The 12,547-nt window shown below is 36.9% G+C and overlaps 1 protein-coding gene across 1 annotated transcript in view; it reads left to right on the top strand.

The window, feature by feature from the left end:
- The window catches only part of LOC136877771 (tubulin glycylase 3A-like), a 165,754-nt gene that overhangs the window by 39,372 nt on the left and 113,835 nt on the right, over positions 1-12,547 (top strand). The window lies entirely within an intron of this gene.

Genomic DNA, 12,547 nt, shown 5'->3' with positions numbered 1-12,547 from the left:
GGTGGCAAAGCAGTGGAGTCTGATGACCTCCCAGCTGAGCCACGGAAGGCTCTGGGCGCAGAAGATGTTAAACACTTTCATGTCAGAGCTTTGCAGATGCTTGCATAGTATGCTGACTGATCATTTTTGGGGTTTTTCAAAAATTTATTACCGTACTTCTTACTTGATATAAAAATACTGTGATTTTTCATATTTATAAAGCTAAAAAAGTGTTCTTTCAAAATATTTGGAGGAGCCTGAAGGAATATAAGCAACAGCAATTCTGTAAGCAAATGAAGTATATAATAGTTATTATGACAAAGATATTTGTGCATCATCATTCTATACATAACTATCACTCTGACAGTACAGTAGGCCTATGTCATGGCTAAACTCAACAACACGCTTCCAATGACACTCAAGGTGTGTGGTTGTTTATATTTCAGTGTTATACTAGTGATTTATGTAGCCTATTTTACAGAGGATGTGGACATGGTGAATGAAGAAGAAGAAGAAGAAGAAGAAGAAGATTTTTTTGTAATATATTCTCACTATTGACAGGTTTTCTGATTCTTCTACATCACATTCTGATCCAGAATTGTCTAAAAGCTCTTCCAGCATAGAAATAATGTTACTTTTATTCAAGATATCTTCTGTTCTTTAAATAAAAAAAGTAGACCATTGTACCACTATAACAATGAACAACATTCAAATATAAGCATTGCATGGTAGCATTATATTTTTGCATTGGTTGAAAACTTGCACCAGATGGCAGCACAAAATAATATTATTTGAAGACAACTGTGCAGTGATACTTTCCAGACTGGTGAAGCCTGAGAAAAGGAGGAGGAAAAGAAGCATAGATAGCAGCCTGGGGCAGACTTGGGCTTTGGCCACATGACCAATTGCCCACCCTAAATCTCACTCAGGCTTAGACGCATGTTAAGAAGACAGTTACTGGTGTACTCATGCCAGAAGAGTTTCATCAAAGCTACGTTGTGCCCATCTTCAATCAGAAGAGATATGTCAGAGGATATTGAAACTACAGAGACATCAGACTTTCTTCACAAACCCTCAAAATTTGGGAGTTTGTCATTGAAAATAGCATCAGAAATATCTACAACATACCTCAGAACCAGTGCAGTTTCACATCTGGTATGTCAACAAGTGATGCAATTCAGACTCTACAGATCTTGATGGAAAAGTACTATGTACGTGGTGTTCACTGACGTAGAGAAAGCATTTGAGCATGCTCCCAGAGAGATCATCTGGGCGGCGTTGCAACACAAAAATTACCCTGATTCAGGGCGTGTATGTTCGTCACTCTACCAAAGTGAAAACTACCGCATTTGCACGCATATATCTTGCACCCCATTTTTAACATTTGCAATTGCAGGAAAAAATTCCCACACATAACTTGCATTCATTACTGATGTCATAAAGGCATACGGTACATACACGAAATAAAGTTTGGGTATTCCATGGACATGCCTACATTAAATATTAGGACTGTACCAACTGCTGTTATGGTTCTTTGTACGTTACAGTACAAGAAGAAGCTGCATTTCTTTCTACCTGCAGAATGGTTGAGGCTAGCTGTTGTGACGAAAATACCTTACTCGCAAACCCCCCGCCCCAAAACCGCATTCCTAGCCAGTCAGTCACACTCAGCCATCCTTCATGACACGAAAGTGATTGTGTCTGTGAAGGCGAACATCTCTCTGTCAGAGAATGCCAAGCTAGTTCAGCCTCAATAACAGCAGTAGCAGTCAGAGATCTCCACCAAGAAGACAACCTAGGCCATACAAACCAAGATCAAGGCACGACCTTTCTTTGTTTTATTCAGTTCTTTAATGAAGTTGTAGATATATATAGACTGCTAGATAATATAAATATAGAACAGAGCAAACTCAGTATTTCATTACAGCATAATTTTATTACACCTAGAATTTTCCTTGCTTTAGAAATTTCTACATTTGTGGATCTATTCCATACTGAATATAATCCTCAGCCTTATAACAACAATGCATACTTACGCATCCCATGTTGTTCCATGTATCAATCCCCTCATATATCATGCACCGAAAATGTTCACACTTATTTTTGGTCAAAAAAGTGCGAGTTATATGCGAGCAAATACAGTAGTTCAGGTGTTCCTGAAAGTTTACCTGTTGCAGTAAGTGTGCACCAGGGATCGGCATTGAGTATATTAACTAGAATAATGAAACTCATTCATCCACATCGAGGATAAGTGTGGAGTGATATTGTGTGTTGCATTTATAAGCTCTGTCTTATACAAGTATGAATCGCAAGGAATATCACCACATGGCGAATATCGAGTAGTTTGTGGATATTTCTACCTGTTGATATCATGTATGTCAAATGCGAATATCTTATTACCAATGCTATCACATCAGTTCGAACTTTAGATCCGTTCATTGTGAATTTTCCTCTTTGTTCACTATATAAGATTCCCTTATCTATGTATTGCTGACGGATGACTGGCAAGGTACCAGATAAGTTGGGAACTTTCTCGCATCGTCCGTCCAGCGTCTGCGATGTAGAGGTGAATAGGGAATCAAGACCATCCTAGGTGAGATTATTTACCACGAACCGGTGACTCAAGAATTCAAATCTTAACACTTCTTAACTCTATCCTTTTATTAACAAATGAGGTCATTAACCCTTATCCCCTGTGGATGAGGGTGGTAGAATAACACCCACATATCCCTTCCCTGTCGTAAGAGGCGACTGAAAGGGGCCCCAGAGGCTCTGAACTTTGGAGTGTGTGTTGGCGACCTCGGGGCCCTTAGTTGAGTCCTGGCATTGCTTCTACTTACTTGTGCCAGGCTCCTCACTTTCATCTATTCTAACCAACCTCCCTTGGTCAACTCTTGTCCTTTTCCGACTCCGATGGTATTAGGTTTCCGAGGCCTTTCATTTTCACGCCTACCGGGCGAGTTAGCCATGCGGTTAGGAGCGCGCAGCTGGGAGCTCGCATCCGGGAGATAGTGGGTTCGAACCCCAATGTCGGCTGCCCTGAAGATGGTTTTCCATGGTTTCCCATTTTCACACCAGGCAAATGCTGGGGCTGTACCTTAATTAAGGCCATGGCCGCTTCCTTCCCATTCTTAGGCCTTTCTTGTCCCATCATCGCCATAAGACTTATCTGTGTCAGTGCAACGTAAAGCAACTAGCAAACAAAAAAAATTATAATCATTTCATGCCCTTCATGGTCCTCATCTTCCCTTGGCCGATACCTTCATTTTTTGAAGCAATGGATCCTTTCCATTTTTCTCTCTGATTAATGTTATATAGAGGATGGTTGCCCAGTTGTACTTCCTCTTAAAACAAGAATAACCACTGTCATTAAGTACTTGATAGAGCAACTGATACTAGAGCTACCATGGATCTTGCTATATGCGGGCGATATAATTCTGGCTGGTGAAATGCATGAAGAGGATGAAGTAGCCTTAGAACTATGGAGAGCATCACTAGAGAGAAACAGACTCAAGATTAGCCAGCCACAAGAAGATGGAATACATGTTCTGCAACTTCACAAAGCCAGAGTTCTTTGGCCTGCACAACACTGTCTTCCTAGCTGGTGAACCACGACGATGACTGACAGGTCAGTTATCTCAGCCCTGTCATTACCACCGATCGCATAATCAACAATAATGTCAAGTATCGCACCACTGTTGACTGGACGAAATGGCAATTGCTTGAATCACAGACACGTGCTCATGAATCTTAAAGGAAAAGTTCACAAGATGGTTGTCCTACCTGCCTTCACATATGGCTCTGAATGCCAGGCAAGGCAGAAGAAGCATTATCAGCAAATCCACACCACAGAGATGTGAATGCTGCTGACAATGATGATGATGGTGATGGTGATGATTTGGAACATGTTCACACTACTGACAGGTTTCCTGATTCTTCTACATCACATTCTGATCCAGGATAATTTAAAATCTCTTCCAGCAGAGAAATACTCAAACCAACTGATTGCATAAAGAGCATGTGCAAGGAACCTTCAGAATCGTTGCTGTTGGTAAGAAAGTGGTGGAGAGAAGGACACATCAAGCGGCATGATGATCATGCTGTACAGAAAGCTCTTGCCATGGCAGAGCCAAGAAGAGGCCAAGGATGCCCAAAAGCAACATGGTGGTGAACAGCTAAATCCACCATGAGTGGAAGGACATCTGTGTTGGCCAAATACAGAAATGGAATGAATACCCTCTACAAAATAGAAGACTCCGAAAACCATAAAAGTAGTTAGTGGGATTAAAGCAAATAATATTATTATTAACAAAACAGAAGAGTGAATCCTGAGTGATACTTGTAATGGCCCACACTACAGGCACATATACAGCCAGGGAAAAGAAGAAGAGATATACAATAATAAAGTTTTATTATGAATCCACCTGTTCAATACATTATAATGTTGTTACCTTTAAAATAACTTCATTAGTTAAAAAGTTATATATGGGACATGTTTCGCTCCCTTACAGAGCATCTTCAGCCAAATCTGAATCTCAAATAATTGTTATTTACGTAAATAAAGACTTAAGAACTATTAGAACATTTTTGACAAACTTAAAACTTATTCTATTAGAAAAATCATAAAATATAAAATCTTTGTTTACATGGCTTAATTACATGTGCTTAATAGGAAGATATATTAAAATTATGGAAGAGAGAGTACTAAAATATAAAATAAATAATATATATATCATTTCCAAAATCCTAGAAAGACGTGAAAATCAATCTTAGGGGCTAAATTTGAGGATTTTCTTGGCAATGAGATCTGGTAAAAAAGTTATTTATCCCTTGTGGATAATAGTCTATAAAGATTCAAATTTATCGTCAATTTGATGATTGAACTTATAACAGGATAAATGTTGGTCTTCAAGAAATTTAAATGCTTGTTGTCATGTGACCTCGGCGAATGCTGTTGAAAAGATATGTTCTTATAGATGTCGAGGACCGAACATTGAACTAATGGATTTGATAAGGATGATTGAAAGGGACGTAAATCAACGTTTGTATTGAAAGCTACTGCTTGGTTTATCTTGTTGAATGTCCCTCCAATTGCTGTTTGTCGGTTTGGTGTTGTCCGAGGTTATGTGGCGACAAACAGCAATTGGAGGGACATTCAACAAGATAAACCAAGCAGTAGCTTTCAATACAAACGTTGATTTACGTCCCTTTCAAACATCCTTATCAAATCCATTAGTTCAACGTTCGGTCCTCGACATCTATAAGAACATATCTTTTCAACAGCATTCGCCGAGGTCACATGACAACAAGCATTTAAATTTCTTGAAGACCAACATTTATCCTGTTATAAGTTCAATCATCAAATTGACGATAAATTTGAATCTTTATAGACTATTATCCACAAGGGATAAATAACTTTTTTACCAGATCTCATTGCCAAGAAAATCTTCAAATTTAGCCCCTAAGATTGATTTTCACGTCTTTCTAGGATTTTGGAAATGATATATATATTATTTATTTTATATTTTAGTACTCTCTCTTCCATAATTTTAATATATCTTCCTATTAAGCACATGTAATTAAGCCATGTAAACAAAGATTTTATATTTTATGATTTTTCTAATAGAATAAGTTTTAAGTTTGTCAAAAATGTTCTAATAGTTCTTAAGTCTTTATTTACGTAAATAACAATTATTTGAGATTCAGATTTGGCTGAAGATGCTCTGTAAGGGAGCGAAACATGTCCTATATATAACTTTTTAACTAATGAAGTTATTTTAAAGGTAACAACATTATAATGTATTGAACAGGTGGCTTCATAATAAAACTTTATTATTGTATATCAACAGATTTCAATACGGATTAAAACATGAGACTAGTCACTTGCAAAAAAAGAAGAAGAGACCATAAGACTATTTGGAATTGGCCTGAACTTTAGTACAAACTTTTTTTGAGAAGTACAGACTAACAGATCATAGATCTGATTACCTGAGAAGTAAGAGAAGCTTGTAGTTTTATGTAACCGTTGATACTGTTATAATAATCACAGGACTTCCAGTTTTAACGTGGGATCTGAACCACAGGGATGTGAATTTTCATTTCAAAAATCACACATGCATTTGCTAGTTTCAAACTGCGGCCGCATTGGTAAGATGTCCTACACTAAGAAGTACTATAAATTGCCTGGGGAATAATACTTATCCTTATCAGATATCTTTTAGATTCTTAATTATGTACCAGGTGCTTCATACATTTTTACCTATTATAGTTCCTTGGACTTTTGTCATAAGTGATATTCTTAAAAAATCATCATGTGTGTGTTGTTATAAGTGATAAATTTCATAAACGAATCTTTCTTTAAAAGAAATTATTTTAATGGGCTGCCTTTTCAATACAGTTAGACTATCCACTTAACCTTTCATGTGGTACATTTCTTTTGAGTAACTACTAACACAGTGGCACATTTTCCATAAGGTACTGGGAGGTAACAAACAGTGAGACACTCTTGTGTAGTATAGTATTTTTATTAGGTTCAAAAAGTACAGAATATGTATCAAGCTGTCAAAAATAATTATAGTTCGAAGGGCAAGGTGCCTGGTTTGCTGAGGAAAGCAACGGGAACTTATGGTGAGATACTTTTAGTTGGTCAGGTATTTTCATCAGGTTTAAAAAACAAAGTCTTAGTTTCAAGCTATTAAAATTATTACAGTGCCAAGGGCAAGAGAAGAGAATCTGGCTCAGTGAGGAAAGCAACAGGAAACCTACAATAACATAAGAGACTCATCTATAGACACATTGCTTTTGGGTGTATACACACTTTGGAATCTGCTATTCTAGTGGTCCTGAATAGGTTTTAATTTTTGTAGAGTTCTTCGGACCACATATGGCTCCATTGTATGCTTCGTTATCGACAAAGTGTAAGAATTTGACGAGATGAAATATTCTTTCAGAGAACAGCTCCAAAAATATTGTGGTCCCTAATATCTGTCTACAAGAAAAGTAGCTCTTGTTGTCAGGTAGCTGATGAATCCCTTGCAAGAGAAAGAATGCAAGTAAAGTCATAATTTCATCTTTATTCGTGTCAGTCCACTGATTCAATCTCAAATATAGTTTCAAGGTTGGTGTGCTTTCTAAACGCTGTTGAGCATACTGGTTGGTTTCCTTACTTATTAGTTCCACTAATTCAGGAGTGATAAAGAATTGGAAATGTTCTAGCAGATTGTTTACGTCTTCAATTTGTACATTTAGTCCAAGTTGCACCGTAAATGTAAATCTCGACCTTCAGATCCTATATTTGTCCATAACGAGCTGAATATCACCGCTAGTGCTACCACCACGTTCAGAGTCACTTTCACCATTGCACTTGCTATCTCCTGACATTTCAACATTAGTCTCACTATCAGATGACACATCACTCTCTGAATTGCCACAATGTAATAAATCAAACAGTTCTTTTTCTTACAGACTTTTCCGAACTCCGCTTGCACCTGCCATAATGCACTATCTACCACTCTCAGCAGCCTGGTGGCCGGTACTGGCTGACTGCCAGCTGGGCGCGGAACGAAAGTATTTCGCCCGGTCACGTGGTTTTAGGAGAGTCCTGCTGTAAGCAAAGCTTGAAACTAACATACATGCACAAAGGAAAGCGATCTCGAATCCTACGAAGGAATAAATCATCATACCCATCGCCGAAAGACATTTACAATGTGATGACGGAATCTTCCGCCATGGCCACTTAGGAAGCCATACAGCTATGACGATTTATTCTGTCATTACCGCTTGAAAGGTTAATTATAAATGGAAATTATAGTCATATTTTACAAGCAGTGCATGTTCCTACCCCTACTGGATCATCTTCAGCTACTGATAATTGTGGTAGATATCTTAAAAATCTTAAAATAGATGGTCGCATAAAGACATGATAAAAATGAAATTAGAAAAATAATAAACACTCTTAAAGCTTTGCAGAGTCTTTCTTTTGACTAAAATATTTCTTTTTTGAGTGTAAAAACCCATAGCATTGACATGGATGTAGAGCAGTCTTATGTGTAAATAAACAAAACAGATGCTTATTAAATGAGGACAAATGGGCCAGTGGAACATCTTTTATGAATCATTGTGATTGGACTTTGTTTAAAGACAGAGTATTTCTTTGTTATAAAAGTAAATCAAAGTGGAATGTTGAATATGCTATTTGGCAGTAGCAATATGAACATTAAATTTCTTCTGTGACTTGATAAAATATGTCTAGAAAGGAAGCTCATATGTTTAGTGTTTTAATTCATTTATTTATTTATTGTTCTGAATTTAATTTTAATTATATTGTCAAAAAAATGTTTACTTTTTCTGAAATTTTGTTAACACTGAAGTAAGGAGTATTCCGTTGGTCGAGATATATATGGATGTTTTCATATATATAAAGTAAAAGACCTTTATTTGCTGTGTGTATCCAAATCTTGGTCTATGGAAGAAAATAAGCAGCCATAATCAGCAGAGTACATAAATGAAATTATTAATTTAATTAATGAAATTTTAAATAAGCACAGCAAACTAAGCAAATCAGAAATAGAGAAGTTTTTGAACATTTTAAAATTTGTTCTGGACAACAATTATTTTTCTTTCAACATTATTTAACAGTAAAAGGGACTCCCAAAGGGTTCACCAGCTTCTGGAATCTTGGCTGAAATTTATATAGAGAAATTGGAAAATCAATAATAAATCAACAATGTTAATGGGTACTTTTATTAGACATGATTTTGCTGAATGACCATTTTCCCATCATTGATCAGCAAATCACTGACTGTAGTTTTATTGGGAAAACTTAACAATAGTATAAGAAGTCAATATATCATTAAATTATCTTGATTTTAAAATCATGAGGAACAACATTTTTATGTTTGATATTTTTAGAAAATCCACTTAATGATAAATGTCATCAAACAAGATTCCCTTCACCCTGGCGCCCATAAAAACTACCTTTCGTAGCTTGATTCATAGAGCTCTTAACATCTCATTACTCTGTCTAATAAAAATTATAGAAAAATAAATACTGTATACACTATAGCTTCCAATAACAAATTCAATAGAAGTTTTCTTGACAAAATTATTATTAAAATGAAAAATAAGCTGGCCACCATGCTGATTAAAGAGCTCAAAGAAAATAAAGAAGTTACAATAATAGTAACAATATCATCTTACAAATATATTTAAAAAGCAGAATTTCAACATTGCATTTAGAACAAGCAATACTAATTTGAGGCTTTTCTACAATATGCATGCATTCAATAATAATAATAATAATAATAATAATAATAATAATAATAATTTGACCAAAAGAATAATAAAAATATACTAGAACATTAAACCAATATTTCTATTGATACTTTCATGGCCAGTAATTGTAGACATGATGATAAACTTTTGGGCGTTCGCCGTGTCGGAAAACGTGAAATTCTTTACGTTTCACACAGAACTTTTCTCCACATCTTGCCTGTTCATGAACAAAAATTTTTCTAATAATAAAGGTTTGAATTTAAGAATGTTTTGCTGTTGGTCTATAGTAGGTGATACTTTTGTTCGTCACTAGATGGCTCACTGTGCATTAGCTCCAATTAAGATGTTTCTTATTCTTTGAAGTAAACAGCAAGGTAATCGGATTAATCAGGGACAAATTTGGTAAATAAATAAATGAAAAAAAAATGAAAAATCCAAAGTAAAATAAAGGCATTGGCAAGGCATTGAGGAGTATGAGGGAGGAGTTGGAGAGTTTGAGGGAGATAATTAGGATTCTCACAGAAGACAGGAAGGAAGACAGGACTCTCTTAAACAATGTACAGGTTACAGTAGGTGTACAAGAGGGAGGGGAAGGAAAGGGGGGAGTTGTAGAAAATAGGTGGTCTAATGTTCTAAGGGGAAGGAGATTGCAGACTAAGGGCTCTATTCAGAATCAGAATTCAGGACAAGTGTCTGTGCGAAATTGGTACTAGTCACTCCAGGTAGAACAACAGAGGGAAGATGAGGGACAGGGAACTGTTGCTGAGAAGTGTGGAAGTAGGAGGAAGAGAAAAGGTAGGAAAGGGAAATGTAGAGTAGAGGATAGGAAAAGACAGGTGGAACAGGGTCATGGGAAGGAGAAAAGGGAGGAGGAAGTAGCTTCTGCAGCTATCAGGAAAGATAGGGATGACCAGGAGGAGAGGGTATCAAATGAGGTGGGTAGGGTTGAGGCTCTGGTCATGGGGAATTCCATCGTTAGACACGTGGGGAAAGTGTGTGGAGGAAAGGAAATCAGGGTAGAGTGTTATCCAGGAATTAGGTTGAGACAGATGTTGAGGAAAGTAGAAGAGAGGGAGGAGGGGAAGGAGAAGGTGGTAGTGTTTCACGTTGTTACCAACAACGTAAGGCAAGCTTATATAAGTACCAACAGAGCTGGAGATGTGTGGGATCTGGTAAATGCAGGATGGGTCAAATTTAAGGAAGCAGAGATTGTTATCAGTGGAATACTGTGTAGGAGGGAAACTGACTGGAGGGTGAATGGGGATTTAAATGAGACTGTGGATCAGGTATGGGGGAAACTGGGAGTGAAATTTCTAGATCCTAATCGGTGGGTAGGAGATAGGGATCTGTGCTCAGATGGCCTTCACTTAAACCGCACTGGTATGTATAAGTTAGGAAATTTGTTTGGAAGGGTAATAGGGAGGTACATTCAGGGAAACGGGGTGGCATAGGGAGCGGTGATAAGGGAACAGGGAACTGAAAATCAAGTAGGGATGACATAAAAATGTTAGTGTTGAACTGTAGAAGTATTGTAAAGGAAGGAATAGAATTAATTTAATAGATACATATTTACCAGATATTGTAATAGGAGTTGAATCATGGCTGAGAAATGATATAATGGATGCAGAAAGTTTCTCATGGAACTGGAGTGTGTATCACAGAGATAGGATAGGAATGGTGGGAAGGGGAGTATTCATTCTAGTGAAAGCCGAATTTGTAAGCTACGAAATAGTTAAAGATGAGAAACATGAAATTCTAGGTGTAAGGCTCATTTCTAAAGATAATGGGCAACTTGATATATTTGGAGTGTACAGACTGGGAAAGGGTAGCGCTGACATGGATTCAGAATTATTTGATAAGATAATCAGCTATGTGGGAAACGACATGGAAAGGAATGTGATTGTAGTGGGAGATCTGAATTTACCAGATGTCAATTGGGAAGGAAATGCGAACGACAGGAAGCATGACCAACAAATGGCAAATAAGTTAATATGGGAAGGACAGCTGATTCAGAAAGTGATGGAACCAACTAGAAGGAAAAGTATCCTGGATGTGGTGCTGGTGAAACTAGATGAGCTCTATAGAGAAATTGAAATAATAGATGTATTAGTGATCACGAAGCAGTTTTTGTTGTAGTTAAAAATAAATGTGATAGAAAGGAAGGTCTTAAAAATAGGACTATTAGGCAGTACCACATGGCTGATAAAGCAGGCATGAGGCAGTTTCTAAAAAGTAACTATGATAGGTAGAAAACGGTAAATATAATGTAAACAGACTCTGGGATGGGTTTAAAGCAATTGTTGAGGAATGTGAAAACAGGTTTGTACCTTTAAGGGTGGTAAGGAATGGCAAAGACCCACCTTATTATAATAGAGAAATAAAGAGACTAAGAAGGAGGTGCAGACTGGAAAGAAATAGAGTTAGAAATGGCTGTGGATGTTAGGAGAAATTGAAGGAACTTACTAGAAAACTGAATCTAGCAAAGAAGGCAGCTAAGGATAACATGATGGCAAGCATAATTGGCAGTCATACAAATTTTAGTGAAAAATATAAGGGTATGTATAAGTATTTTAAGGCAGAAACTGGTTCCAAGAAAAGACATTCCAGGAATAATTAATGAACAAGGGGAGTGTGTATGTGAGGATCTTCAAAAGGCAGAAGTATTCAGTCAACAGTATGTAAAGATTGTTGGTTACAAGGATAATGTCCAGATAGAGAAGGAGACCAATGCTAAAAAAGTATTAAAATGTACATATGATAACAATGACATTTACAATAAGGTACAAAAGTTGAAACCTAGAAAAGCAGCTGGAAATGATACGATGTCTAGGGATATACTAAAGACAATGGGTTGGGATATAGTACCATATCTGAAGTACTTATTTGATTATTGTTTGGTCGGAGGAGCTATACCAGATGAATGGAGAGTTGCTATAGTAGCCCCTGTGTATAAAGGAAAGGGTGATAACATAAAGCTGAAAATTGCAGACCCGTAAGTTTGACATGCATTGTATGTAAGTTTTGGGAAGGCATTCTTTCTGATTATATTAGACATGTTTGCAAAATTAATAACTGGTTCGATAGAAGGCAGTTCGGTTTTAGGAAAGGTTATTCCACTGAAGCTCAACTTGTAGGATTCCAGCAAGATATAGCAGATATCTTGGATTCTGGAGGTCAAATGGACTGTATCGCGATTGACCTGTCTAAAGCATTTGATAGGGTGGATCCTTGGAGACTACTGGCAAAAATGAGTGCAATTGGACTAGACACAAGAGTGACTGAATATGTTGCTATA

The sequence above is a fragment of the Anabrus simplex genome, chromosome 7, assembly GCF_040414725.1.
Source record: "Anabrus simplex isolate iqAnaSimp1 chromosome 7, ASM4041472v1, whole genome shotgun sequence".
In the NCBI taxonomy this organism is placed as follows: Eukaryota; Metazoa; Arthropoda; class Insecta; order Orthoptera; family Tettigoniidae; genus Anabrus; species Anabrus simplex.
This window is presented reverse-complemented; position numbering and strand designations above follow the sequence as displayed.